The following is a 7,107-nucleotide window of genomic DNA, read 5'->3' as shown; positions in this document are numbered from 1 at the left end:
ACCCTGCTAATCATCTCTGTGGCCTTGAAAAATAATAGTGGTGAGAGGGCAGAGCGTTTTTAAGGTGTTTTTACGTTTCTAGAGGTAGACTGACAAGATTTCTACATCATTAACTGGAGAAACACTCTTGAAAACCCCGCTAATCATCTCTGTGGCCTTGGAAAATAGTCGTAGTGAGAGTAAATCAGTATTCGTTGTTTAAGACACGCCTTTAAAGTCTCCTGAGTGTACTATTACAAATTTGTTCAGATTTACTGCCAGACTAAGAATTTCAATGGCAAAATATGCACAAATGAAACAAATCCTAGTATTTCACTCGTATAAAGCAGTTACTCCTAGATTTTTTTTCACATTCGTACCATTATTTCAGCTAAAACATTATTTTTCGCCCTTCTCTTCTCGTTTCTAAAGGCAATACCACTCCAACACCAGAAAACACACCCAACACACACCCAAACCACTTAAAACACTCAAAACCAACTCAAAACACCACGCAACATCTCAAAATACCAATAAAACATCTCAAACTACCTAGAAACACACATATAACACATAACACACACACACACACACACACCACTAGGAACACTGAACATTATCCCAAGACACAATCAAGACACCATGCAAACAGAGGCGTCACAATGGGGAAGGCAACATAGCAGTTTCCTAGGGCCCCGAGCTGGTGGTGGCTCCGAGGAACGGCTGGTATTACATTTAGCACATTTTAAACTTTTGTACATTTCTATTACGTTTGTTTTTTCTGTCATTCATATAGTGAGTGTAAAGTTTGCATTGAGTGTTTATGTTATTCATGTTATTTATCATTTATCTTATGTTAATTGTTTAATAACACACAAAACTCACTAGAAACACTCAATATACATTAAAAGACCCCCTCACACACACCCAAAGCACTTAAAACACTCAAAACGAAACAAAAGACACTACGAAGACCATATAACGTCTCAAAATGCCCCAAAACACACTCAAAACACACCAAAATACTCAAACACATCACACCACACTCAAGATACGTAAAATATACTTAACACCCTAAGAAAAACATAAAATGACACACTAAAAATATAGAAAGTGCATCCAAACATACTTATAGCCCTCAAAACATACTGGAATCCTACTAAACACACTTAAAACACTACAAAAATATCCTAAAAATAACAAATGCATCATAAAGAACGGTGAGATTACAAGGGAAACTTAGCTAAAAATATTACGACTTAGCTCCTCCTCTTCTTCCGTTTCCCTTTTTCCTTACTTCTTCGTCCTCTTCCTTTGTTTCTCCTTTTTTTCTTTCTTTTATTGCTTCTGTTTACACGCCTGAGCCTATATTCGCATCAAAACACTTAGGAAACACTAGATATTAAGCAAAATATTGAGGAAGAGGAGGGAGAGTTAATGTACGTACCTAATATGAAAAATCACTTACCATCATTATTTCCGTAGATGAGAGAGAGAGAGAGAGAGAGAGAGAGAGAGAGGTTTGCCCTTCTGGCCGTTTTGTCTTCATTTCTTTTTATAGTCTCCCACTTTTCTTGCAGTGATCGAGGTTTACATACTGAAGTGAGAGAGAAGCAAAGGTAAAACTGAAATCAATAAAGAAGATAGAGAAGATAACGTGGACCGATTAGTACTGGTTGTAGAGATGCACGGACAAGGAACATAGAGATGAAAAAAAAAAACTGATGATATGAAGAAAACTGAAAGAGAAATAAGAGAGAAAGAAACAAGAAGGTAAGAGAAGAACTAGGATAACAGACATCGCTCTTAGTCTGTGTGTTTTTCTGTTTGTTATAACCATTGTCCATCTTTGTTCAGGTGTTCATGCTGTTTTACCAACATTCCGGTTAATCCAAGGCTCCAAGGGGCCAGTTAAGGCACCAAGGCTCCTGTTAATCCAAGGCTCCAAGGGGCCAGTTAAGGCACCAAGGCTCCTGTTAATCCAAGGCTCCAAGGGGCCAGTTAAGGCACCAAGGCTCCTGTTAATCCAAGGCTCCAAGGGGCCAGTTAAGGCACCAAGGCTCCTGTTAATCCAAGGCTCCAAGGGGCCAGTTAAGGCACCAAGGCTCCTGTTAATCCAAGGCTCCAAGGGGCCAGTTAAGGCACCAAGGCTCCTGTTAATCCAAGGCTCCAAGGGGCCAGTTAAGGCACCAAGGCTCCTGTTAATCCAAGGCTCCAAGGGGCCAGTTAAGGCACCAAGGCTCCTGTTAATCCAAGGCTCCAAGGGGCCAGTTAAGGCACCAAGGCTCCTGTTAATCCAAGGCTCCAAGGGGCCAGTTAAGGCACCAAGGCTCCTGTTAATCCAAGGCTCCAAGGGGCCAGTTAAGGCACCAAGGCTCCTGTTAATCCAAGGCTCCAAGGGGCCAGTTAAGGCACCAAGGCTCCTGTTAATCCAAGGCTCCAAGGGGCCAGTTAAGGCACCAAGGCTCCTGTTAATCCAAGGCTCCAAGGGGCCAGTTAAGGCACCAAGGCTCCTGTTAATCCAAGGCTCCAAGGGGCCAGTTAAGGCACCAAGGCTCCTGTTAATCCAAGGCTCCAAGGGGCCAGTTAAGGCACCAAGGCTCCTGTTAATCCAAGGCTCCAAGGGGCCAGTTAAGGCACCAAGGCTCCTGTTAATCCAAGGCTCCAAGGGGCCAGTTAAGGCACCAAGGCTCCTGTTAATCCAAGGCTCCAAGGGGCCAGTTAAGGCACCAAGGCTCCTGTTAATCCAAGGCTCCAAGGGGCCAGTTAAGGCACCAAGGCTCCTGTTAATCCAAGGCTCCAAGGGGCCAGTTAAGGCACCAAGGCTCCTGTTAATCCAAGGCTCCAAGGGGCCAGTTAAGGCACCAAGGCTCCTGTTAATCCAAGGCTCCAAGGGGCCAGTTAAGGCACCAAGGCTCCTGTTAATCCAAGGCTCCAAGGGGCCAGTTAAGGCACCAAGGCTCCTGTTAATCCAAGGCTCCAAGGCTCCTGTTAATCCAAGGCTCCAAGGGGCCAGTTAAGGCACCAAGGCTCCTGTTAATCCAAGGCTCCAAGGGGCCAGTTAAGGCACCAAGGCTCCTGTTAATCCAAGGCTCCAAGGGGCCAGTTAAGGCACCAAGGCTCCTGTTAATCCAAGGCTCCAAGGGGCCAGTTAAGGCACCAAGGCTCCTGTTAATCCAAGGCTCCAAGGGGCCAGTTAAGGCACCAAGGCTCCTGTTAATCCAAGGCTCCAAGGGGCCAGTTAAGGCACCAAGGCTCCTGTTAATCCAAGGCTCCAAGGGGCCAGTTAAGGCACCAAGGCTCCTGTTAATCCAAGGCTCCAAGGGGCCAGTTAAGGCACCAAGGCTCCTGTTAATCCAAGGCTCCAAGGGGCCAGTTAAGGCACCAAGGCTCCTGTTAATCCAAGGCTCCAAGGGGCCAGTTAAGGCACCAAGGCTCCTGTTAATCCAAGGCTCCAAGGGGCCAGTTAAGGCACCAAGGCTCCTGTTAATCCAAGGCTCCAAGGGGCCAGTTAAGGCACCAAGGCTCCTGTTAATCCAAGGCTCCAAGGGGCCAGTTAAGGCACCAAGGCTCCTGTTAATCCAAGGCTCCAAGGGGCCAGTTAAGGCACCAAGGCTCCTGTTAATCCAAGGCTCCAAGGGGCCAGTTAAGGCACCAAGGCTCCTGTTAATCCAAGGCTCCAAGGGGCCAGTTAAGGCACCAAGGCTCCTGTTAATCCAAGGCTCCAAGGGGCCAGTTAAGGCACCAAGGCTCCTGTTAATCCAAGGCTCCAAGGGGCCAGTTAAGGCACCAAGGCTCCTGTTAATCCAAGGCTCCAAGGGGCCAGTTAAGGCACCAAGGCTCCTGTTAATCCAAGGCTCCAAGGGGCCAGTTAAGGCACCAAGGCTCCTGTTAATCCAAGGCTCCAAGGGGCCAGTTAAGGCACCAAGGCTCCTGTTAATCCAAGGCTCCAAGGGGCCAGTTAAGGCACCAAGGCTCCTGTTAATCCAAGGCTCCAAGGGGCCAGTTAAGGCACCAAGGCTCCTGTTAATCCAAGGCTCCAAGGGGCCAGTTAAGGCACCAAGGCTCCTGTTAATCCAAGGCTCCAAGGGGCCAGTTAAGGCACCAAGGCTCCTGTTAATCCAAGGCTCCAAGGGGCCAGTTAAGGCACCAAGGCTCCTGTTAATCCAAGGCTCCAAGGGGCCAGTTAAGGCACCAAGGCTCCTGTTAATCCAAGGCTCCAAGGGGCCAGTTAAGGCACCAAGGCTCCTGTTAATCCAAGGCTCCAAGGGGCCAGTTAAGGCACCAAGGCTCCTGTTAATCCAAGGCTCCAAGGGGCCAGTTAAGGCACCAAGGCTCCTGTTAATCCAAGGCTCCAAGGGGCCAGTTAAGGCACCAAGGCTCCTGTTAATCCAAGGCTCCAAGGGGCCAGTTAAGGCACCAAGGCTCCTGTTAATCCAAGGCTCCAAGGGGCCAGTTAAGGCACCAAGGCTCCTGTTAATCCAAGGCTCCAAGGGGCCAGTTAAGGCACCAAGGCTCCTGTTAATCCAAGGCTCCAAGGGGCCAGTTAAGGCACCAAGGCTCCTGTTAATCCAAGGCTCCAAGGGGCCAGTTAAGGCACCAAGGCTCCTGTTAATCCAAGGCTCCAAGGGGCCAGTTAAGGCACCAAGGCTCCTGTTAATCCAAGGCTCCAAGGGGCCAGTTAAGGCACCAAGGCTCCTGTTAATCCAAGGCTCCAAGGGGCCAGTTAAGGCACCAAGGCTCCTGTTAATCCAAGGCTCCAAGGGGCCAGTTAAGGCACCAAGGCTCCTGTTAATCCAAGGCTCCAAGGGGCCAGTTAAGGCACCAAGGCTCCTGTTAATCCAAGGCTCCAAGGGGCCAGTTAAGGCACCAAGGTTCCTGTTAATCCAAGGCTCCAAGGGGCCAGTTAAGGCACCAAGGCTCCTGTTAATCCAAGGCTCCAAGGGGCCAGTTAAGGCACCAAGGCTCAAGTCAATCCAAGGCTCCAAGGGGCCAGTTAAGGCACCAAGGCTCCTGTTAATCCAAGACTCCAAGGCTCCAGTTAAGGCACCAAGGCTCCAGGTAAGTCACCAAGGCCATACTTGAAGCAAGGCAGCAGGGGCAGTGCAGGGCGTGGGACACCTGCGGCACGGACCCGCTGCGCCGGGGTATGGTTGCCTCCTGTCCCTGCTTGAGCAGGAGGGCAGTCTCGTCCCTCACCGAGGGGAGTTCCTCCTCGGGGTCCTCTTGAGCCATGGGCTACCTTTCGTTTTCCACCATGGCTCTGGCCTTGGAGGCCCAGCACTGGGCCATCGCCTCCCTGGTCTCCACCAGGCGCTGGTGAAGGCCGGTCAGGGTGACTCTCCCTCAGGCGAATTTCTCGCCACAAATCACCGTTTTTTTCAGCTGCAGTTGGAAACAAATTACGAAATGTAATACAAACCATGTGAGCAGCAAAATGTCTGAATTCCTGCATCACAGCTGCTGCTGCGCCTCATGTCTGAAGAGTCAGTCTAAACCTGCGCGTGGCCGCTGCAGGAAGCTTAAGGAAACACACACACCAATAACACCACTTCTCTTTCCACTTAAAAAAGCTTAAAGGAACGCTATCTTATTACTCTTGAGTCTGCTCCCCACCACTCCCTCCCCTCCCCTCCCCTCCCTTTCCTCCTACCTACCACTCCTCACCTTCCCTCTTCACCCCATCAATGCACCACAACTTTTCCTCACCTGTATCCTTTAATCCCGCCCACATCCCTCATCTCACCTGGCCAACCATTTTAAGTGTGATTGTCTTATTACCAACGCAACACCTACTCCCACTCATCACCTCATCACCATCTCCCTCATTACAATACAAAGGAATGTGTGTGTGTGTGTGTGTGTGTGTGTGTGTGTGTGTGTGTGTGTGTGTGTGTATACGGGCGAGCGAGCGCGGCTCAGTGTGTGACAAGTCTCACAAGTGACAATCTCTCTCTCTCTCTCTCTCTCTCTCTCTCTCTCTCTCTCTCTCTCTCTCTCACACACACACACACCAAAAGCATCTGAATGATCAACTCAGACAAAAAAAAAAAAATGAAAATAAAGAAGAAAACATCGAGAACTACTTTAAATTTCTCTTGTTTTTTCTCTCCTTCCTTCATTCTTTCCTTTCTTCCTTTGTTTTTTTTCTTTCTTTCCTTCCTCGTTCCTGTCATTTGTGTTGCACGGCGCGGCTGCCTCGCTATTTAACACAACAATGATACCAACTCCCAACACCTCATATCCCTCAAATGCTGCGTGTGTGTGTGTGTGTGTGTGTGTGTGTGTGTGTGTGTGTGAGCCAAGATTCCCTCCCGTTACAGTACTGACCTCCTTATACCCTTTGCCGTGCTCCTAATGACACTAACAACAACCCCCTCACTCCCCCCCCTCCTAATAAGACGATCCAGTGGCAGCACATCCTGGTGAAGAGCTGGTTGGATTGTACAGACCATTTTCTTTTTTCTCATTCGTTCGTCAATCTCTACTACTATTATCCGTTTCTCTTATCTCCTCTTATTCGTTTGTCTATTATTAATCCTATTCCTCTTTTCTCCCCTCATTCGTCTGTTATCCTTGTTTCTCTTTTCTCCTCATTCGTTTCTTTACTACTATCCAATTTCTCTTTTTTTTTATTAGTTTGTTTCCTAATATCCTTACTTCTCTTTCCTCCTCTTTTTAGTTTGTCTGCTACTGTAATAATATTTCTGCTTCTATTTTCTTCTTGTTTGTTATTATTCCTGCTTCTCTCTTTTTTTTCTCCTCTCATTTCTTCGTCTTCATTTCCTCGTCCTCAAAATCTTAAATTCTCTTTCTTGACTCGTTACTTTTGCTGTTTCTGCGTATGTATATTATGTATGCATGTATGTATGTGAATGTATTCCTGTGGCTCCCTCCTACTTCTTATTTGTAGCTAAAGCGATAAGTCAACTCAAGGGAAGATCGAGAAGCATGGGGGAGGGGAAGAGGGGCGGGGAGAGGTGGTATGTGGATGAGGAGCGGAAGGTGACTTGAGAGAAGCTACTGTACACGTCAGAGGAAGTTTTAGCCAATGACTTCTAACATGAAAAATATCAGAGAAATACAGATGTAACGTTAAATAGAAATATAGGTAGGAAAACTGCTCTA

Source organism: Portunus trituberculatus, chromosome 3, assembly GCF_017591435.1.
Source record: "Portunus trituberculatus isolate SZX2019 chromosome 3, ASM1759143v1, whole genome shotgun sequence".
NCBI lineage: Eukaryota > Metazoa > Arthropoda > Malacostraca > Decapoda > Portunidae > Portunus > Portunus trituberculatus.
Note: the sequence above shows the minus strand (reverse complement) of the source record.